The 23,267-nt window shown below is 42.1% G+C and overlaps 1 non-coding gene and 1 pseudogene across 1 annotated transcript; both read left to right on the forward strand.

Annotated features, from left to right (window-relative positions):
• Positions 1-412: 412 nt before the first annotated feature.
• On the forward strand, positions 413-518 carry LOC120098438 (U6 spliceosomal RNA). The gene has a single exon (XR_015643220.1). It is a non-coding gene; the product is annotated as a U6 spliceosomal RNA (small nuclear RNA).
• A 15,690-nt stretch (positions 519-16,208) lies between these two features.
• Srsf3-ps5 (serine and arginine rich splicing factor 3, pseudogene 5) lies at positions 16,209-16,699 on the forward strand (annotated as a pseudogene).
• The last annotated feature ends 6,568 nt before the right edge of the window (positions 16,700-23,267 follow it).

A 23,267-nucleotide genomic window follows, 5' to 3' on the forward strand; every position in this document is an offset into this window, starting at 1 on the left:
TGACATGCACACACAAATGAGAAGGTTGGGATGAGTTCACTCTCTAAAATTACTTTTCATTTAAATCATTTTCTCCTTTATTCCAACATCCAAGATTTTAATAAGTAGGATATACTAATTTAAAAACTAATAACTGAAAAAATATAATACGATCAGTCTGCCAAAACTTGTGGAGTACTGTTTGGCTTTATATTAAATACTTTGGTATGTAACAGAGCATACTAGAATATAACTGAATTAGGTCAAGGTATTTGTCTGTTTTGGTCTGTACTGTAGATCTAGAACTGATGATAATGATTAATCAATAAGAACCATTAATAAACATTTGTAGACAACAGATTGTTATTTCGCCTTTATTTAGTACTTACAAAATCCAACATGTAACTCTCTTAGCATTAAGAAGATGACAGTAGTGCCCCATTCAGTAGCACATACACTAAAATTGGAAGGATACAAAGAAGATTAGCATGGCTCTGCACAAGGATGACAGAAAAATTTGTGAAGCCTTCCATATTTTTACATGACAAACCAAATCTACACAATAACTTTCCACAAATCCAGCCCTACAGAGGATAATAGATAGAAAACTCCAACAAAAACAAGAAAGTAATCTTCTTTCAACTAACCCAAAAGAAGATAGCCACACAAACATAATTCCCCCTATAATAACAGGAAGCAACAATCACTATTCCTTGATATCTCTTAACATCAATGGACTCAATTTAATTGTCCAATTAAAAGACAATGTCTAATAGACTGGATACGTAAACAGGACCCAGGATTTACTGCATAGAGGAAATGTAGCTCAGTAACAAAGACAGAAACTACCTCAGAATAAAAGGCTGGAAAAAATTATCCAAGTACATGGTCCCAAGAAACAAGCTAGAGTAGCCATTCTAATGTCAAATAAAATTGACTTTCAACCAAAAGTTATCAAAAAATACAAAGAACTCTTCACACTCATCAAAGGAAAAATCTACCAATATGAACACTCAATTCTGAACATCTATGTATGCTCCAAATGCAAGGGCACACACATTCATGAAAGAAACTTTACTAAAGGTGAAAGCTTACATTGCACCACACACAATAATAGTGGGAGACTTCAACACACCACTATCATCAAGGGATAAATCATGAAAACAGAAACTAAACAGAAACACAGTGAAACTAACAGAAGTTATCAACCAAAGAGATTTAACAGATATCTATAGAACATTTCATCCTAAAACAAAAGAATATACCTTCTTCTTAGCACCCCATGGTACATTCTCCAAAACTGATGATATAATCAATCACAAAACAGGCCTCAACAGATACAAGAAGATAAAAATAATCTCATGTATCTTATCAGATCACCGTGGACTAAGACTGGTCTTTAATAACAACAAAAACAACAGAAAGTCCACATACATGTGGAAGCTGAACAACACACTACTCAATGACAACTTGGTCAAGGGAAAAATAGAGAAAGAAATTAAAGACTTCTTAGAATTTAATGGAAATGAAGGCACAACCATACCCAAACTTATGGGCACAAAGAAAGCTGTGCTAAGAGGAAAACTCATAGCTCTGAGTGCCTCCACAAAGAAACAGGAGAGAGCATACATGAGCAGCTTGACAGCACACCTAAAAGGTGTAGAACACAAAGAAGCAAATACACTCAAGAGGAAGAGAAGGTAGGAAATAATCAAATTCAGAGCTGAAATCAACCAAGTAGAAACAAAGAGGACTATACGATGAATCAAAAAACACAGGAACTGGTTCTTGGAGAAAATCAAGAAGACAAATAAACCCTTAGCCAGACTAACAGAGGGCACAGAGACAGTATCCAAATTAACAAAATCAGAAATGAAAAGGGAGAAACAACAAAAAAACTGAGGAAATTCAAAGCATCATCAGATTCAATTACAAAAACCTATAATCAACAAAACTGGAAAATCTGGATGAAATGGGAAATTTTCTAGATACCAGCACCAAAGTTAAATGAGGATCAGATAAACCATCTAAACAGTCCCATAACTCCTAAAGAAATAGATGTAGTGGGGGAGGGGGGAGGAGGATGTTTGCCCGGAAACCGGGAAAGGGAATAACACTCGAAATGTATATAAGAAATACTCAAGTTAATTAAAAAAAAAAGAAATAGATGTAGTCACTAAAAGTCTCATAACAACAACAACAACAAAAACCCAGGCGCAGATTGGTTTGGTTTAGTACAGAATTCTATCAGACCTTCAAAGAAGACCCAATACCAATACTCTTCAAACTGTTTCACAAAATAGAAACAGAAGAAAAACTACCCAATTCATTCCTTGAAGCCACAATTATACTTATAACTAAACTTTATAACTAAGCCACAGAAAGGCCCTACGAAGAAAGAGAATGTCAGACCCATTTCCCTCATGAATATTGATGTAAAAATACTCAATAAAATTCTCATAAACCAAATCCAAGAATAGATCTAAACAATCTTTCACCATGATCAAGTAGGCTTCATCCCAGGGATGCAAGGATGGATCAATACACAGAAATCCATCAATGTAATCCACTATATAAACAAATTTTTTAAAACCCACACAATTATCTTGTTAGATGCTGAGAAAGCATTTGACAAAATTCAACACCCCTTCATGATAAAATTCTTATAAAGATCAGAAATTCAAGGCACATACAAAAACATAGTAAAGGCAATATACTGCAAACACCAGTAGTCAACATCAAACTAAATGGAGAGAAACTTGAAGCAATCCCACTAAAATCAGGGACTAGACAAGGCTGCCCACTCTCTCCCTACTTATTCAACATAGCACTTAAAGTCCTAGCCAGAGTAACTAGACAAGAAAAAAAGGTCAAAGGGATACAAATTGGAAAGGAAGAAGTCAAAATATCACTATTTGCAGATGACATGATAACATACTTAAGTGATGCCAAAGATTCCACCAGAAAACTCCTAAACCTGATAAACAACTTCAACAAAGTGGCTGGATATAAAATTAACTCAAACAAATCAGTAACCTTCCTCCACTCAAAGGATAAACAGCTGAGAAAGAAATTAGGGAAATGACACCCTTTATAATAGTCACATATAATATAAAATATCTTGGGGTGACTCTAACCAAACAAGTGAAAGATCTGTTTGAGAAGAACTTCAAGACTCTGAAGAAAGAAATCAAAGAAGACCTCAGAAGATGGAAACCCCCATGCTCATGGTTTGTCAGGATTAATATGGTAAAAATGGCAATCTACAGATTCAAAATTCCAACTCAATTCTTCATAGAGATAGAAAAAGCAATTTGCAAATTCATTTGGAAGAAGAAAAAAAAAGGACAGTAAAAACTATCCTCAACAATAAAAGAACTTCTGGGAGAATCACCATCCCTGACCTCAAGCTGCATTACAGAGCAATAGTGATAAAAAAAAAAAAAAACTGCATGGTATTAGTACAGAGACAGGCAGGTAGATCAATGAAATAGAATTGAAGACCCAGAAATAAACCCACACACCTATGGTCACTTGATCTTTGACAAAGAAGCTAAAACCATCCAGTGAAAAGAAGACAGCATTTTCAATAAATGGTACTGGTTCAACTGGAGGTCAGCATGTAGAAGAATGCGAATCGATTCATTCTTATCACCTTGTACAAAGTAAAGTACAAGTAAATCAAGGACCTCTACATAAAACCAGATACACTCAATCTAACAGAAAAGTGGGGGGAAACCATGAACACATGGGCACTGGGGAAATTACCTAAAAAGAACACCAATGGCATATGCTCTAAGATTAAGAATCAACGAATAGGACCTCATAAAATTGGAAAGCTTCTGTTAGACAAAGGACATTGTCATTAGGACAAAACAGCAACCAACAGATAGAAAAAAGACCTTTACCAATCCCACATTTGAAAGAGGACTAATAAACAGTATATACAAAGAACTCAAGAAGTTAGACTCTAGAGAAACAAATAAAAAAAATAGGGCACATAGCTAAACAAAGAATTCTCAGCTCAGGAATATTGAATGGCAAAGAAATGTTCAACATCCTTAGTCATCAGGGAGATGCAAATCAAAACAAACCTAAGTTCCACCTCAAACCAGTCAGAGGGGCTAAGATAAAATAACTCAGGTGACAACATATGCTGACAAGGATGTGGAGAAAGAGGACCACTCCCCTATTGTTGATGGGATTGCAAGCTGGTACAACCACTCTGGAAATCAGTCAGGAGGTTCCTCAGAAAATTGGTCATAGTATTACCTTAGGACTCAGATACATCACTTCTAGGCATAAAGCCAAAAGATGCTGGAACGTATAACAAGAGCACATGCTCCACTACGTTCATAGCAGCCTTATTTATAATAGCCAGAAACTGGAAAGAACCCAGATGTCCTTCAACAGAGGAAGGATACAGAAAATGTGGTACATCTACACAATGGAGTACTACTCAGCTATTAAAAACAATGACTTCATGAAATTCTCAGGCAAATGGATGGAACTAGAATATATCATCCTGAGTGAGGTAACCCAATCACAAAAAACATACATGGTATGCACTCACTTATAAGTGGATATTAGCCCAAAAGCTTGGAATACCCAAGATTCAATCCACAGACTACATGAAGCTCAATAAGTTGCAAGACCAAAGAGTGGATGCTTCGGTCCTTTTTAGAATGGAGAACAAAAATATTCACAGGAGGAAATACAGAGACAAAGTGTGGAGCAGAGAATGAGGGAAAAGTCATCCAGAGACTGCCCCAACTGGGGATCCATCCCATATACACCCATCAAACCCAGGCAATATTGTGGATACCAAGAAGTTCATGCTGACAGGAGCCTGATATAGCTGCCTCCTGGGAGGCTCTGCCAGAGCCTGAGAAATACAGAGTCAGATGCTCTCAACCAACCATTGGACTAAAAACGGAGCCCTCAATCGAGGATTTAGAAAAAGGCCTGAGGCAGCTGAATGGGTTTTGAACCCCATAGGAAGAACAACAATATCAACCAACCAGACCCCCTAGAACTCCCAGAGACTAAACCACCAGCCAAAGAGTACACATGGAGAGACCCGTGGCTCCAGTCACATATGTAGCAGAGGATGACCTTTTTAGGCACCTATGAGAGGAGAGGCCCTTGGCTCTGTGAAGTCTCAATTTCCCAGTGTAGAAGAATACCAGGGTAGGGAGATGAGAGGGAGTGGGTGGGCGAGGGAATACTCTCATAGAGGCAGGGGGAGGGGGTAAGGGATGGGGGATTCCAGAAGGGAAATCCAGAAAGGGGATAACATTTGAAATGTAAGTAAGAAGAATATCCAATAAAGAAAGATTTAAAAAAAGAAATGTTCAACATCCTTAGTGATCAGGGAAATGTAAATCAAGAAGACCCTGAGATTCTACCTCACACCAGTCAGAATGGCTAAGATCAAAAGCTCAGGTGACAACAGATGCTAACAAGGACACGGAGAATGAAGAACACTCCTCCATTGCTGGTGCGACTACATGCTGGAAATAAGTCTGGAGGTTCCTCAGAAAATTAGGCATTACACTACCTGAACTCAGCTATACCACTCCTGGGCATATACGCAAAAGATGTTCCAACATGTAACAAAGACACATGATCCACTACGTTCACAGCAGCCATATTTATAATAGCCAGAAACTGGAAAGTCCCTCAACAGAGGAAGGATACAGAAAATGTAGTACATCTACACAATGGAGTACTACTCAGCTATTAAAAACAATGACTTCATGAAATTTGCAGGCAAATGGATGGATCTAGAAAATATCATCCTGAGTGAGGTAACATCAGTCATAAAAGCACACACAAGGTATGTACTCACTGATAAGTGGATATTAGGCAAGAATTTGGAATACCCAGGATACAACTCACGGACCACATGAAGTTCAAGAGGAAGGAAGAACAAAGATTGGATGGTTCAGTCCTACTTAGAAGGGGGAACAAAATAATCAAAGGGGAGTAGAGGGTTGGAGGGCCTTGGGAGGAAGAGAGGAGAGGGAGGTGAAAATGAGGGTCAGAATCAGGTATGCGAGGAGATAGAGGAGATGTAGAGGGTCAGGAAATTGAAGAGAGATGCGGAGCAATGGGGGCTGGGGAACTGGAGGTAACAACCAGAAAGTCCCAGACGCCAGGAAAGCAAAAGCCTCCCAGGATCCCATGAGGATGACATTAGCTGAAATACCCCACAACACTGAGGGAAAACCTGTCCAGACCATATCCAGAGGTTAGGCATGGCCCACCTGTTGAGGGATGGGGTCACCTACCCATCTCCAAAATATTAACCCAGAATTGCTCCTGTCTGAAGGAAATTCAGGGACAAAAAGTGGAGCAAAGACTGAAGGAAAGGCCATCCAGAGACTGCCCCACCTAGGGATCCATCCCACATGCAGCCACCAAACCCAGACAATACTGCTGATGCCAAGAAGTGCATGCTGACAGGAGCCTGACATATATGTCTCCTGAGAGCTCTGCCAGATCCTGCCAAATACAGATGTGGATGCTGGAGGCCAACCATCGGACTGATCACAGGGACCACAATGGAGGAGTTAGGGGAAGAAATGAAGGATCTGAAGGGGCCTTATCTGGCATCAGTGGGAGGGGAGGCCCTTGGTCCTGTGAAGGCTCGATGTCCCAGTGTAAAGGAATGATAGGGCAGTGAGGTGGGAGTGGGTGGGGGGGAGCACCCTCATAGAAGTAGGGTAAGGGGAGGATAGGGTGTTTGCAGAGGGGCAACTGGGAAAGGGGATAACATTTGAAATGTAAATAAATAAAATGTCCAATTTTAAAAAATAAAATAAAATAAGATAACAATAATTTTATTGTTTCCACATGACTAAAACTCTTAATTTTTTCACAAACAACTGGTAATGACTCAGTTATGCAATTATGATATTCTTTAAAAAATAATATTTACTGGTTCTAGCCTGCAATCTCAGAACTCAGGAGGCTAAGTCGGGAATGCTGAGAGGAGAGTGGGACCAGCCTACACTATGTAGTAAGCTCAGTTCAGCAAGGGCTGTCTCAAAATCAAGACAGGGTCTAGGGAGATGGCTCAGCCAGAAAAGAGCTTGCTGCACTTGGAGGGATTGACCTGAGTTCAATTCCTGGCATATTCACATTTGAACAAATCAGAAACACTACATAGTCACAGTGACCTATACCTTTAATTCTAACACTGAGGAGGAAGAAGCAAAGAGCCCGGGGAGCTTGCTGGCTAGCCTTTTAGCCTAAAAGAGGGCTCTAGGTTCAGTGAGAGACATGTCTTAAAATAATAATGGGGAGTGTATACTTGAGGAAGAAAACTAACGTTGACCTCTGACCTCCACGTGAGCACACACACGCAGTAGGGAGACATATAGAAAAGTATTAAAAGAGTTTGTATTATGCTGTGATAATTATTTAAGATACATTGGAGATCATAAATAAAATGTATTGCAGTCCCGGCATTTGTATTCTATTGTGGAGAACAATCAACAACATATTTCACAAACACAAAATTAACAAACTGTGCTGAACAATGTAAAAGTTTAATGTAAAAAAGGAAGAAAATCTGAGCTGAGTGGTGGTGGCCCACGCCTTTAATCCCAGCACTCAGAAGGCAGGGGCAGGAGGATGTCTGTGAGTTTGAGGCCAGCCTGGTTTACAGATTGAGTTCCAGGACAGCCAGAGAAACCCTGTCTTGGAAAAAAGAAAAAAACAGAAAAGAAAAGAAAAGAAAAGAAAAGGTGCTGGGAAGATCAGAAGTGCTGTAGCAAAGTTAGGATAGTAGTATTTCGTCTTTTCCTAGGCAGACCTCATTAAAACATAGCATTCGAAGGTGACAGAATCAGCCATGCAAGTATCTGGAGGAAGAGGATTGCAGAGAACAGAGAGCCAGCATGGAACCCTAAGGAGGTGCGGGAACCCTAAGGAGGGTGTGGGAACCCTAAGGAAGGTTGAGAACCCTTAGGAAAGTTGGGAACCCTAAGAAGGGTCTGGACTAGGATTTGGCAGAAGGAAAGAGGTCAGGGGCGTTGGGGCAGAGACTGCAAGAGGAGATGATAAGGAGGGATGAAGTACAAAACATGCTGGGTCTTCTGGCCGCTGTGAGGTCTGGCCTGTGTTTCAAATGAAACAGGGCAGGGTTTTCATATAGGTTACCTCATCAGGGCAAAATCATGTTTCACAGAAAGGGTAAATAATACATAATATCTAATACTAAGAGATAATAAAGCGTGTTGGAGAGTTGCTACAAAGAACTGAAGATTTAATGAGGGGTATTTTTATTACTTTTACTTTCTTACAGTCCAGGCGTTGTCCCCCTCCTGGTCCGCCCTTTCAGTTCCTCATCCCATTCCTCCTCCCCCTGTCTCCAAGAGAAGGTCCCCTCCCCTGACAGGCCTCCCCACCCCCTAGGGCGTCCACTCTCTCAAGGGCTAGGCATTCCAGGCAGTCCTCTGCTGTATATGTGTTGAGGGCCCCCGACCAATTTGTGTATGCTACCTGGTTGGTGGCTTAGTGTCTAAGAAATCTCAGTGGTCCAGGTTAGTTGAGACTGCTGGTCTTCCTATGGGGTCACCCTCCTCCTCAACTGCTTCCAGCCTTCCCCTAATTCAACCACAGCAGCCCCTGACTTCAGTCCAATGGCTGGGTGTAAGTATCTGCATCTGTCTCAGTCAGCTGCTTGTTGGGCCTCTCAGAGGAGAGCTATGCCAGGCCCCTGTCTGTAAATACACCATAGCATCAGTAATAGTGCCAGGCCTTAGAGCCTCCCCTTGAGATTTATCCTGAGCTGGGCTAATCACTAGACTGCCTTTCCCAAATGAGGGGGTATTTTTAAAAGTAGAAATAATGACACGCTATGCATATATATATATATATATATATGAATATAACATGGCAGAGTGTAAGATAAGACTTTATAAGAAATTCCAGAATCTCTGGACTGTACTTGAGGAAATGGAAGAGGTAGGACCCACATGTAAGGGCGACCATCTGCCTGATCATAAATAATCCACTCTAGGGACACTGTGGAAGTCAGAGTCCTTTACATCTTCCCACTGGAGAGGGAAACAGATCATCAAGTGACACCAAAAATAAGGGAGAAACAACACTACTTCAGGAGAGAGAGGAAAAACATAGTCGCCCAAGATCTGAGAAAGAAGTGGGTTAAGGACATATAAAATGATTGACGGCCACATCAAGAGAAGGTTGGTGGCCCGAATTCAAAGTGAGGTGGGGCCATTCAGAAGTGAGCTTTCCAACAGCCGCTTCATTTGTGGGTATGAGAAAAGTATTATCTAGAGCTAAAATGAGGTGGAGGAGGAAGCCAGGGAGGTTAAGGGAGGGCTAAAGACTTCAGCGGTAAAATGAAGATGGTTGAACCAGAGAACATCAGTGATAGGTGATATGGTAATAGGATCACCATAGGGACACTGAACCCGGCCCTTGTTGGTGACCCATTTTTGTCTACCATTCAATTCTCTTTGAACTGTGAATCTATTTGTCACGTATGTTTATATGTCATATGACAATAATTATAATCATAATAACATTTCATCCATACAAAACATCACCACCACCCCTTTTTAAACTAATGTACACCGAGTACCTGAGGCTATAGAATATGAAAAGAAACAGACTGGTCTTTGATCACAAGAACTTTATGCAACTTGGCCAAAGAAACACGTAAATAAATGAACGTGGGACGCAAATGCCCCCCTGGGTCCAGGTAACTGTATCCCAAGGGCTGATGTGTTTGAACATTTGTTTTCCTATTGGCAATGCTGTTCGAGATGGTCACAGAAGCCTCGCCTTCAGGAGGTGAGGCCTTGCTGCTCTCTCTCCCCCTTCTCCTTCTTCCTCTTCTTTCTTCTTAGGCATGGATGGAAAAGTGATCAGTAAGCTTCCTGCTCCCGACAGTTGCCAAGCCTCCCCCACCGCGATGAACTCTAGAACCATAGCCAAAATAAATCCTTCTCTTCTGAGTTGCTTTGGGTCCCAGTGTTTTCTCACAGTAACTAAGACAGTGAGGGACCCCAGACAGTGTGGTTCAGTGCAAACCTGTTTGAGATGCACAAGAGAGACCTCTAAGTCAGACCTGAGGGCAACTGAAGGGTTGGGAGGAGATTCTGAAAGAAGAAAAGATATTCTAAGGATCAAGTAAGCCTTCACTAGGAAAGGTCCCTCTGCCTGGCTTGTAAATTAAAAACCAAAATGTCTGTGAGGAGTGGGCTAAGCCTGGAGGCTTGCAAAGTACACTTTCAGCACCTGAGACCTACAATAGCCACGACTGTTCCTCCCACATCTGCTGCGACATCTTGTCAAAGAAGCCACCTGTGAAAGAGTCAGTTTTCCTGACCTTAATCAGGACAGAGAAGGTTGGCATGCAATGTGTTATTTGTTCCTAGAAATTTCAAGAAAAGCTTAGTAATGGATCGTGCTCTTCTTCCTAGGGGCTAACAGGCACTCGTAAACAAGTTTTGTTTTAGAGTCTGCCACTAACTGACGTCATACTCAGTCTATACCTGCATGTTTGTAAAAGATAAAATAAATCAAGGTTGACAACACCCCGTCTCTGAAAATAATCTGAAAGAAATAATGGTGCTGGGGGTTCACTTCTGTGCTATTGTGGAAGGAAAGAAACCATTCACTGCCTCAGACAAAAAGTGAAGAAAAAGACAGGAAGAAAACCGTCCACTGGCCTCAAGAAATGGAGTGTTATTCAAGAGTCTTCCATTCGGCCCATGAAGAGAGGCAACCCAGGTCAGCCTGGGCCAGGTCCTTAGAAGGCAGAGACAATGTCTGAGTTCTGACATCTGGTATACGGCTCTCTCAGAACTTGAGATAAAAGCCAGAACGCTGCAGGGAAACTTGGAAACCTCTTAAACTAAAACAAAGGAAATTATTTTCTATGACATCACGCCAACTCTGCAGCCCCCAGCCAATGCTTGTCACAATGTTTACAATTAGGAATTCAAACACACAAAAGTCCTTGGTTGCACAGCAGATCAACAAGGCTGCCAAGAATTTGGAAGGACTCCTTCCTTCAAGGGAAGGGGGAAGAAGGAAGCAGAGGCACAGAAAGCTGCAGACAGGCAGAGCCACAGCTCTAGTCAGATACTAGCCATAGAGCAATGGTTCTCAACCTTCCTTTCAGCCATGAACCTTTCGTACAGCTGCACCTGTTGTGCTGACCCTCCCCCAACCACAAAATTATTTTCGTTGCTACTTTATAACTGTAATTTTGCTGTGATTATAATATAAATATCTGATATGCACACCCTGTGAACCTTGGGGCAACCCAAGGGGGTCGTACCCACAGGGTGAGAACCACTGCTCTAGTGGCACGAAGAAGCTGTGTAGTATTTTACAGTTCCCCTTTGACTCCCCCCACCCAAAATACTAATTTCAAGTTTCTTTCCTTAACTACAGAAGTTTACCTTTTTTATTTTTTCAGTACCTTATTTTTTTCTATCTCAAAATCAAAATGTAGACGACCATTCTATCACTTGGAAGCAATGCCAAGCCTAGGACTGGAATCATCGAGGGGGAAGGAAGGCCCCCCTGAGTGCCTTTTGTTAATCCCTGCTGTACTCTGCTTGCTTTTGCTGTTCTGTCTGAGCATTGCTTGCATGGAGTCTCTGTGACCAGGAAAGCCAGTTCTCTAGTCAGTGTTTGCTGAAGACACAGGAGAACTCTTGAAGCTGCCAAAATTAAAATGCTCTGATTAAATTCCTTCTCAGCTTAACATTAGGAAATTATAGTTGTGCCAGGACTGTCCCGTCCTGGAAACAAATATGTTTTCTTTAGGAAAGGCAGCTAAGGCAATTAGAACAATATGCCAATTGTTGCAGCCTGGAAATGTCAGCGAAATATTCTCTTTCCATGTCAACACCAAAATAGTTTTAAATGTCAGTATTATTTATGAGATAGCAATCCAAACATCATGAGCGATTATATAAGTGGACAGTCTATACTGTCGGCAAGTGTTGTCTGTGCTTTTAAGATTATTTTTATTTTATTTGTGTGTGTGTGTGTGTGTGAGAGTGCGTGCATGTGTGTGTGAATGTGTGTGTGAGTGTGTGTGAATGTGTGTGTGAGTGTGTGTATGTGAATGTGTGTGAGTGTGTGTGTGAATGTGTGTGTGAATGTGTGTGTATGTGAATGTGTGTGAATGTGTGTGTGAATGTGTGTGTGAGTGTGTGTGTATGTGAATGTGTGTGAGTGTGTGTGTGAATGTGTGTGTATGTGTATGTGTGTGTGAGTGTGTGTGTATGTGAATGTGTGTGTGAATGTGTGTGTGAATGTGTGTGTGAATGTGTGTGTGAATGTGTGTGTATGTGAATGTGTGTGTATATGTATGTGTGTGTTTGTGTATGTGTATGTATGTGTGTGTTTGTGTATGTGTGTATGTGTATGTATGTGTGAATGTGTGTATATGTGTATGTGTGTGAATGTGTGTGTGAGTGTGTGTGAGTGTGTGTGTGTGTGTGTGTGTGAATGTGTGTGTGAATGTGTGTATATGCAACAAGCATGTGGGTGCCTGCAGAGGACAGAAGGAGAAATTGAAGCCCCTGCACATGGAGTTGCAGGTAGCTGTAAGCAGCCTTACACAGGTGCTGGGGGCTGAACGTGTGTCCCCTGGGAGTGCAGCAAACACTCTGTGCTGGTTAGCTTTTGTCAACTTGGCACAAACTCAAGACCCCTGGAATAACGGACCTGCAACTTAGAAACCGTTTCCGTGAGACTGACCCGTGGTTCCCGTGAGACTGGCCCGTGGAACGTGTCTCTTGACTGTTAGTTGATGGAGAAGGACTTAGCCCAGGAGATGTAGGGATGTGGCAAACCTAGCCTTGCGTTTGCAGAAATAAAGGGACCTGAAGAGGAGCCTGAGAGCAAACCAGCAAGCACTGCTCCTCCACAGTCTTCAATTCCTGCCCCCAACTTCCTGCCCTTGGCTTCTCTTAAGGATGGGCTATTAGCCAAATAAACCCTTTCCTCACAAGTTGTTTTGGTCAGTGTTGTATTACGGCAACAGAAGGCAAACTGAAGCAGAAATCGGTACTAGAACCACTGTGTGTTTCTCTGATGGACCTAACCATGTTGTCTTTATACCTTGGGTTGTTTTATGGAAGAAAAGTGGAGGTTTGGTGAGCTTCAGGCTGGAGAAGCTTTTGGGTGCTTGAAGCCTACTGAGATGCTGTAGAAGCAGAGACAGTAAGAATGCTGAGAGAAATGGAGGCAACGGAAGCCAGGTGTTTCAGAGGGAAGCAAAGAGCCTATCAGGGTCATTTGTATGCTGTATTTGAATTAAAAATTTGTGAAAGCCAAACCTTTGGTTCACTGAGATAATGGATGGGGGTTAGCTGGGACTGAAGAATCAGCCGTGACTAGTAAGAGACTGGCATCAGTGAGGTGAAACCGTCTGGGAAGTCTTTCTGTGTCAGCACACAGAAGCTGTGCTCCAGAAGGTGCCAATGCTGTGTTTCAAGCCATGCCTGACAACAGGTAAGTCTCACACAGTACCAGTTTTGAAGGCATGAAGCGGTCATGGAGAACGGCTGAGGCTTGGCACCATGTGGCGGGTTGGGAGTCCCTGCAGAGAGGCCAGGAAGCCATTGATGGAGGAGCACTTACAATGGAAACCCCAGGAGTGAAGAAGGGTTGCAGAGGGACTCTTAGGTTTAGCACCAATGGTAGAGTTGGAGTCCCTGAAAAATCCACAAGAAACAGTTGGTGAAAGTGAAGCCAGTCTCAGTTCCAGTGGGGACCCCAGTATCTTGGAGATGCCAGGACCGAGAAACAACCACCAAGGACAGAAGCAGTGAGAAGTGCAGCCAGGTTGAGCTGAGACACGGGCTCTGTGTGTGGGTGTCGGGCTGAAGACGTGGGACTGCCAAGCCCTTCAGAGCCCAGAAGATCATAGCTGAGTTCCAGACTTCAGACACTGGGCTTCTCACACTGATGGGTCCTGATTTTGCTTTGATTTGTTTCTAATTCTATCCCAAATAAGATCTTGGAATAAGAAAATACGTAACTAATTTTGGATTATACAGGAGCCCACAGTGATTTCTGATTTTTCAAAAAAAGACCTTGACCTTTTGAAGTGTTCAAACGGTTTTTTTTAAAGACCATGAGATCTCTTGAGTTGAACTGTGTTTTACATCGTGGTATAAATGTGAGATCTCAGAAATAAAAAGGAAGGAAAACATTATGGTTTAATAGTGATCTGTTTGTTCAAACTAACGAGCAATTAGTTGTGTTCATTAGTTTTTGTCAGCTTGGCTAAACTAGAGACACATGGGAAGGGGACACCTCAGCTGAGGAATGGCCACTATCAGATTAGCCCGTGGCATTTTCCTGATTGCTAATTAATAGAGGAGTACAGTGCCACCTGGACAGGAAGCACAGGGCTGCATAAAAAATGGTAGCTGAATTGTGAGCCTAGAAACAAGCCTGTATGCACTGTTCCTCCCTGTCTGCCTCAGTCCCTCCCTGTCTGCCTCAGTCCCTCCCTGTCTGCCTCAGTCCCTCCCTGTCTGCCTCAGTCCCTCCCTGTCTGCCTCAGTCCCTCCCTGTCTGCTTCAGTCCCTCCCTGTCTGCCTCAGTCCCTCCCTGTCTGCCTCAGTCCCTCCCTGTCTGCCTCAGTCCCTCCCTGTCTGCTTCAGTCCCTGCCTCCAAGTTCCTGTGCTGAGGTCCTGCCTTAACTCTGCAAGATCATAGACCATAACCTGTGAATTAAATGGACCCTCACCTCCCCCAAATCTATTCTGGTCAGCTCTTCATCCAGACTCAGACAATCTTAGCTACTGAGCAGTGTTCCCAGGCCCTCTCACACCATATTTTGTTCTAGACGGACAATGAGCTACCAAAGCAAGAGATCTGGAAACCTGAACTGTGTAAAATTCTATTCAGATTGACGTGCAAGTGTCCAGGTGCTAAATTAATCTGACATATGAACAAGGCTCATTGTGCTGTGTATTAATTTCACATAATAGACAGCCTATACATTTCTGTAGTCGGTAATTTTAAAAAAATTGCCTTCTTTCATTTATGGCTACCCACTGTCAGTGTTCTTTGTGCCTCGGTAGATGTTAATTATTTCTTTTATCATACAAGTTAAAACAAGGCCCTAAACTTGGAGCTTTAAATTTAGGCCCAGGCTTTGTTGTGGGAGCATCTCTGCCCGGCCCGCACTCCCATCCTCACCAGCACAGCCGTCCTGCAAATGCCACCTGAACCACCCTGTCTCCATCAGAACCTCCAAGTCCTACGTCTGAAGCACTGGGAAAATAGCCATGTAGATTACCTCAGAGAAGGAGCCGGTGCGATGGCAAGCACACACACTGATAGGAGCATTCGGGACCGGGAAAGCGCATGCACACTAGACTGATTTCTCTCTTCCTTTCTTGATGAGAGTTAATCCTTAACGACGACATAAATGCCTTGGGAAGAGGGATGGTTTTCTCCATTCTGTCTTACAGGTAGAGATTTTCTGTCCTATGCACTACTGAGACCAGGATGGACACATGCCCCATACAATGTGAAACTTACCGATTACTGGATTATCTGTAATCATTTTTTTTTCAAGGAAGTGGAACTGGATGGGAATATCTCAGTAGACCCAGGCCCCCAATCCAGATCATCAGTTGCCCTAGATTGCTGAGATGTGAATCCCGACCAGTTCATATATCCATGATGTGGAAGGAAATACGCTGCCCTAGGCCAACCCTGCCTTAACCCTCCAGTGTTCGAGGTCCTAAACAGGAAGAAACCTCTCTTCTGCCTCTAATCTACCCACTGCCTTATATTTCTATGTGAATTTGACCCTTCTAAGTCATTACCCATTCTTAAGCTGGGTATATTAGATTCATTGTGTGTGTGTTGTTTTGCTTGCTATAAAAGTTCCTTAAATGTGTTGGGTATCTCCCCTGGTAAGGCTGTCCTAAAGAAGAAAGTCAGCACCACCCACTGTCTTCAAGGGTGGGAGACCACGTGTTCATTAGGAACGGGTAGATACTGGTACTACCCTAAGCATTCACAAGAAAAGGCAGCTGGGAACATCTCTCAACCAATAATACAATAAAAATAACCCTTTCGGCCATTTCATGGATGCCGCGTTACTGAGAGCATCTATAAGAGCAAAGTTAGAGAGAAGTGGGTGGGCCTATCGGAGTGTTACGGTTTGAGCTCAGGTCTTTTAAATCCAGGATCGTGAAATGCATCGTGATTCCTGTCCCTTGGACTGTAAGGTTTATGTAGGTAATCTTAGAAAAAATTGGGGCAAGACTGAATTCGAACAGACCTTTGGCTATTGTGGACCGCTCCGAAGTGTGTTGGTTGCCTTGACACACTCCTGGCTTTGCTCTCATCGAATTTGAGGATCCCGGAGATGCTGCTGATGCTGTCCAAGAGCTAGATGGAAGAACACTATATATGTAAGAGTGGAACTGTCCAACGGTGAAAAGAGAAGTCGGAATCATGGCCTACCTCCCTCTTGAGGTCGTCATCCTCAAGATGATCACCGCAGGAGGAGTCCTCCACCTCAGCTCAGACCCCCAAGAAAGAGAAGTTTTTCCTGAAGCTGGAGCAGCTCACTTTCTAGAGAAAGGAGAAGAGAAAGGTCTCTGTCTCGTGAGAGAAATCACGAGCCTTCCCCATCCTTCTCTAGGTCTCGTAGCCAATCTAAGTCAAATGAAGGGAAATAGAAGGCCAGTTTGCAAAAGTGGTATACAGGAAGTAAGTTCATTTGACAGGAGTATGTCCAGGAAATTAAAGTCTTGTTTGAGACTTCATAAGCTTGGTGCATTTTTTTTTATTAACTTGAGTATTTCTTATATACATTTCGAGTGTTATTCCCTTTCCCAGTATCCGGGCAAACATCCCCCTCCCCCCTCCCCTTCCTTATGGGTGTTCCCCTCCCAACCCTCCCCCCATTGCCGCCCTCCCCCCAACAGTCTAGTTCACTGGGGGTTCAGTCTTAGCAGGACCCAGGGCTTCCCCTTCCACTGGTGCTCTTACTAGGATATTCATTGCTACCTATGAGGTCAGAGTCCAGGGTCAGTCCATGTATAGTCTTTAGGTAGTGGCTTAGTCCCTGGAAGCTCTGGTTGCTTGGCATTGTTGTACTTTTGGGGTCTCGAGCCCCTTCAAGCTCTTCCAGTTCTTTCTCTGATTCCTTCAACGGGGGTCCTATTCTCAATTCAGTGGTTTGCTGCTGGCATTCGCCTCTGTATTTGCTGTATTCTGGCTGTGTCTCTCAGGAGCGATCTACATCCGGCTCCTGTCGGTCTGCACTTCTTTGCTTCATCCATCTTGTCTAATTGGGTGGCTGTATATGTATGGGCCACATGTGGGGCAGGCTCTGAATGGGTATTCCTTCAGTCTCTGTTTTAATCTTTGCCTCTCCCTTCCTGCCAAGTGTATTCTTGTTCCCCTTTTAAAGAAGGAGTGAAGCATTCACATTTTGATCATCCGTCTTGAGTTTCCTTTGTTCTAGGGATCTAGGGTAATTCAAGCATTTGGGCTAATAGCCACTTATCAATGAGTGCATACCATGTATGTCTTTCTGTGATTGGGTTAGCTCACTCAGGATGATATTTTCCAGTTCCAACCATTTGCCTACGAATTTCATAAACTCGTTGTTTTTGATAGCTGAGTAATATTCCATTGTGTAGATGTACCACATTTTCTGTATCCATTCCTCTGTTGAAGGGCATCTGGGTTCTTTCCAGTTTCTGGCTATTATAAATAAGGCTGCGATGAACGTAGTGGAGCACGTGTCTCTTTTATATGTTGAGGCATCTTTTGGGTATGTGCCCAAGAGAGGTATAGCTGGATCCTCAGGCAGTTCAATGTCCAGTTTTCTGAGGAACCTCCAGACTGATTTCCAGAATGGTTTTACCAGTCTGCAATCCCACCAACAATGGAGGAGTGTTCCTCTTTCTCCACATCCTCGCCAGCATCTGCTGTCACCTGAGTTTTTGATCTTAGCCATTCTCACTGGTGTGAGGTGAAATCTCAGGGTTGTTTTGATTTGCATTTCCCTTATGACTAAAGATGTTGAACATTTCTTTAGGTGTTTCTCAGCCATTCGGCATTCCTCACCTGTGAATTCTTTGTTTAGCTCTGAACCCCATTTTTTAATAGGGTTATTTGTTTCCCTGCGGTCTAACTTCTTGAGTTCTTTGTATATTTTGGATATAAAGCCTCTATCTGTTGTAGGATTGGTAAAGATCTTTTCCCAATCTGTTGGTTGCCGTTTTGTCCTAACCACAGTGTCCTTTGCCTTACAGAAGCTTTGCAGTTTTATGAGATCCCATTTGTCGATTCTTGATCTTAGAGCATAAGCCATTGGTGTTTTGTTCAGGAAATTTTTTCCAGTGCCCTTGTGTTCCAGATGCTTCCCTAGTTTTTCTTCTATTAGTTTGAGTGTGTCTGGTTTGATGTGGAGGTCCTTGATCCACTTGGACTTAAGCTTTGTACAGGGTGATAAGCATGGATCAATCTGCATTCTTCTACATGTTGACCTCCAGTTGAACCAGCACCATTTGCTGAAAATGCTATCTTTTTTCCACTGGATGGTTTTGGCTCCTTTGTCAAAAATCAAGTGACCATAGGTGTGTGCGTTCATTTCTGGGTCTTCAATTCTATTCCATTGGTCTATCTGTCTGTCTCTGTACCAATACCATGCAGTTTTTATCACTATTGCTCTGTAATATTGCTTGAGTTCAGGGATAGTGATTCCCCCTGAAGTCATTTTATTGTTGAGGATAGCTTTAGCTATCCTGGGTTTTTTGTTATTACAGATGAATTTGCAAATTGTTCTGTCTAACTCTTTGAAGAATTGGATTGGTATTTTGATGGGGATTGCATTGAATCTGTAGATCGCTTTTGGTAAAATGGCCATTTTTACTATATTAATCCTGCCAATCCATGAGCATGGGAGATCTTTCCATCTTCTGAGGTCTTCTTCAATTTCTTTCCTCAGTGTCTTGAAGTTCTTTTTTTTTTTTTTTTTTTTTTTATTAACTTGAGTATTTCTTATATACATTTCAAGTGTTATTCCCTTTCCCGGTTTCCGGACAAACATCACCCTCCCCCCTCCCCTTCCTTATGGGTGTTCCCCTCCCAAACCTCCCCCCATTGCCACCCTCCCCGCATAGTCTAGTTCACTGGGGGTTCAGTCTTAGCAGGACCCAGGGCTTCCCCTTCCACTGGTGCTCTTACTAGGATATTCATTGCTACCTATGGGGACAGAGTCCAGGGTCAGTCCATGTATAGTCTTTAGGTAGTGGCTTAGTCCCTGGAAGCTCTGGTTGCTTGACATTGTTGTACTTTTGGGGTCTCGAGCACCTTCAAGCTCTTCCAGTTCTTTCTCTGATTCCTTCAACGGGGGACCTATTCTCAGTTCAGTGGTTTGCTGCTGGCATTCGCCTCTGTATTTGCTGTATTCTGGCTGTGTCTCTCAGGAGCGATCTACATCCGGCTCCTGTCGGTCTGCACTTCTTTGCTTCATCCATCTTGTCTAATTGGGTGGCTGTATATGTATGGGGCACCTGTGGGGCAGGCTCTGAATGGGTGTTCCTTCAGTCTCTGTTTTAATCTTTGCCTCTCCCTTCCCTGCCAAGGGTATTCTTTTTCCTCATTTAAAGAAGGAGTGAAGCATTCACATTTTGATCATCCGTCTTGAGTTTCCTTTGTTCTAGGGATCTAGGGTAATTCAAGCATTTGGGCTAATAGCCACTTATCAATGAGTGCATACCATGTATGTCTTTCTGTGAGTGGGTTAGCTCACTCAGGATGATATTTTCCAGTTCCAACCATTTGCCTACGAATTTCATAAACTCGTTGTTTTTGATAGCTGAGTAATATTCCATTGTGTAGATGTACCACATTTTCTGTATCCATTCCTCTGTTGAAGGGCATCTGGGTTCTTTCCAGTTTCTGGCTATTATAAATAGGGCTGCGATGAACATAGTGGAGCACGTGTCTCTTTTATATGTTGAGGCATCTTTTGGGTATATGCCCAAGAGAGGTATGGCTGGATCCTCAGGCAGTTCAATGTCCAATTTTCTGAGGAACCTCCAGACTGATTTCCAGAATGGTTTTACCAGTCTGCAATCCCACCAACAATGGAGGAGTGTTCCTCTTTCTCCACATCCTCGCCAGCATCTGCTGTCACCTGAGTTTTTGATCTTAGCCATTCTCACTGGTGTGAGGTGAAATCTCAGGGTTGTTTTGATTTGCATTTCCCTTATGACTAAAGATGTTGAACATTTCTTTAGGTGTTTCTCAGCCATTCGGCATTCCTCACCTGTGAATTCTTTGTTTAGCTCTGAACCCCATTTTTTAATAGGGTTATTTGTTTCCCTGCGGTCTAACTTCTTGAGTTCTTTGTATATTTTGGATATAAGGCCTCTATCTGTTATAGGATTGGTAAAGATCTTTTCCCAATCTGTTGGTTGCCGTTTTGTCCTAACCACAGTGTCCTTTGCCTTACAGAAGCTTTGCAGTTTTATGAGATCCCATTTGTCGATTCTTGATCTTAGAGCATAAGCCATTGGTGTTTTGTTCAAGAAATTTTTTCCAGTGCTCATGTGTTCCAGATGCTTCCCTAGTTTTTCTTCTATTAGTTTGAGTGTGTCTGGTTTGATGTGGAGGTCCTTGATCCACTTGGACTTAAGCTTTGTACAGGGTGATAAGCATGGATCAATCTGCATTCTTCTACATGTTGCCCTCCAGTTGAACCAGCACCATTTGCTGAAAATGCTATCTTTTTTCCATTGGATGGTTTTGGCTCCTTTGTCAAAAATCAAGTGACCGTAGGTGTGTGGGTTCATTTCTGGGTCTTCAATTCTATTCCATTGGTCTATCTGTCTGTCTCTGTACCAATACCATGCAGTTTTTATCACTATTGCTCTGTAATACTGCTTGAGTTCAGGGATAGTGATTCCCCCTGAAGTCCTCTTATTGTTGAGGATAGCTTTAGCTATCCTGGGTTTTTTGTTATTCCAGATGAATTTGCAAATTGTTCTGTCTAACTCTTTGAAGAATTGGATTGGTATTTTGATGGGGATTGCATTGAATCTGTAGATTGCTTTTGGTAAAATGGCCATTTTTACTATATTAATCCTGCCAATCCATGAGCATGGGAGATCTTTCCATCTTCTGAGGTCTTCTTCAATTTCTTTCCTCAGTGTCTTGAAGTTCTTATTGTACAGATCTTTTACTTGCTTGGTTAAAGTCACACCGAGGTACTTTATATTATTTGGGTCTATTATGAAGGGTGTCGTTTCCCTAATTTCTTTCTCCGCTTGTTTCTCTTTTGTATAGAGGAAGGCAACTGATTTATTTGAGTTAATTTTATACCCAGCCACTTTGCTGAAGTTGTTTATCAGCTTTAGTAGTTCTCTGGTGGAACTTTTGGGATCACTTAAATATACTATCATGTCGTCTGCAAATAGTGATATTTTGACCTCTTCTTTTCCGATCTGTATCCCCTTGATCTCCTTTTGTTGTCTGATTGCTCTGGCTAGAACTTCAAGAACTATATTGAATAAGTAGGGAGAGAGTGGGCAGCCTTGTCTAGTCCCTGATTTTAGTGGGATTGCTTCAAGTTTCTCTCCATTTAGTTTAATGTTAGCAACTGGTTTGCTGTATATGGCTTTTACTATGTTTAGGTATGGGCCTTGAATACCTATTCTTTCCAGGACTTTTATCATGAAGGGGTGTTGAATTTTGTCAAATGCTTTCTCAGCATCTAATGAAATGATCATGTGGTTCTGTTCTTTCAGTTTGTTTATATGATGGATCACGTTGATGGTTTTCCTTATATTAAACCATCCCTGCATGCCTGGGATGAAGCCTACTTGATCATGGTGGATGATTGTTTTGATGTGCTCTTGAATTCGGTTTGCCAGAATTTTATTGAGTATTTTTGCGTCGATATTCATAAGGGAAATTGGTCTGAAGTTCTCTTTCTTTGTTGGGTCTTTGTGTGGTTTAGGTATAAGAGTAATTGTGGGTTCGTAGAAGGAATTCGGTAGGGCTCCATCTGTTTCAATTTTGTGGAATAGTTTGGATAATATTGGTATAAGGTCTTCTATGAAGGTTTGATAGAATTCTGCACTAAACCCGTCTGGACCTGGGCTCTTTTTGGTTGGGAGACCTTTAATGACTGCTTCTATTTCCTTAGGAGTTATGGGGTTGTTTAACTGGTTTATCTGTTCCTGATTTAACTTCGATACCTGGTATCTGTCTAGGAAATTGTCCATTTCCTGAAGATTTTCAAGTTTTGTTGAATATAGGTTTTTATAGTAAGATCTGATGATTTTTTGAATTTCCTCTGAATCTGTAGTTATGTCTCCCTTTTCATTTCTGATTTTGTTAATTTGGATGCACTCTCTGTGTCCTCTCGTTAGTCTGGCTAAGGGTTTATCTATCTTGTTGATTTTCTCAAAGAACCAACTTTTGGTTCTGTTGATTCTTTCTATGGTCCTTTTTGTTTCTACTTGGTTGATTTCAGCTCTGAGTTTGATTATTTCCTGCCTTCTACTCCTCCTGGGTGTATTTGCTTCTTTTTGTTCTAGAGCTTTTAGGTGTGCTGTCAAGCTGCTGACATATGCTCTTTCCTGTTTCTTTCTGCAGGCACTCAGCGCTATGAGTTTTCCTCTTAGCACAGCTTTCATTGTGTCCCATAAGTTTGGGTATGTTGTACCTTCATTTTCATTAAATTCTAAAAAGTTTTTAATTTCTTTCTTTATTTCTTCCTTGACCAGGTTATCATTGAGTAGAGCATTGTTCAATTTCCACGTATATGTGGGCATTCTTCCCTTATTGTTATTGAAGACCAGTTTTAGGTCGTGGTGGTCCGATAGCACGCATGGGATTATTTCTATCTTTCTGTACCTGTTGAGACCCGTTTTTTGACCAATTATATGGTCAATTTTGGAGAAAGTACCATGAGGAGCTGAGAAGAAGGTATATCCTTTTGCTTTAGGATAGAATGTTCTATAAATATCCGTTAAGTCCATTTGGCTCATGACTTCTCTTAGTCTGTCTACATCTCTGTTTAATTTCTGTTTCCATGATCTGTCCATTGATGAGAGTGGGGTGTTGAAATCTCCCACTATTATTGTGTGAGGTGCAATGTGTGTTTTGAGCTTTAGTAAGGTTTCTTTTACATATGTAGGTGCCCTTGTATTTGGGGCATAGATATTTAGGATTGAGACTTCATCTTGGTGGATTTTTCCTTTGATGAATATGAAGTGTCCTTC

Source organism: Rattus norvegicus, chromosome 18 (assembly GCF_021556685.1).
Source record: "Rattus norvegicus strain SHRSP/BbbUtx chromosome 18, alternate assembly SHRSP_T2T, whole genome shotgun sequence".
NCBI classification, from domain to species: domain Eukaryota; kingdom Metazoa; phylum Chordata; class Mammalia; order Rodentia; family Muridae; genus Rattus; species Rattus norvegicus.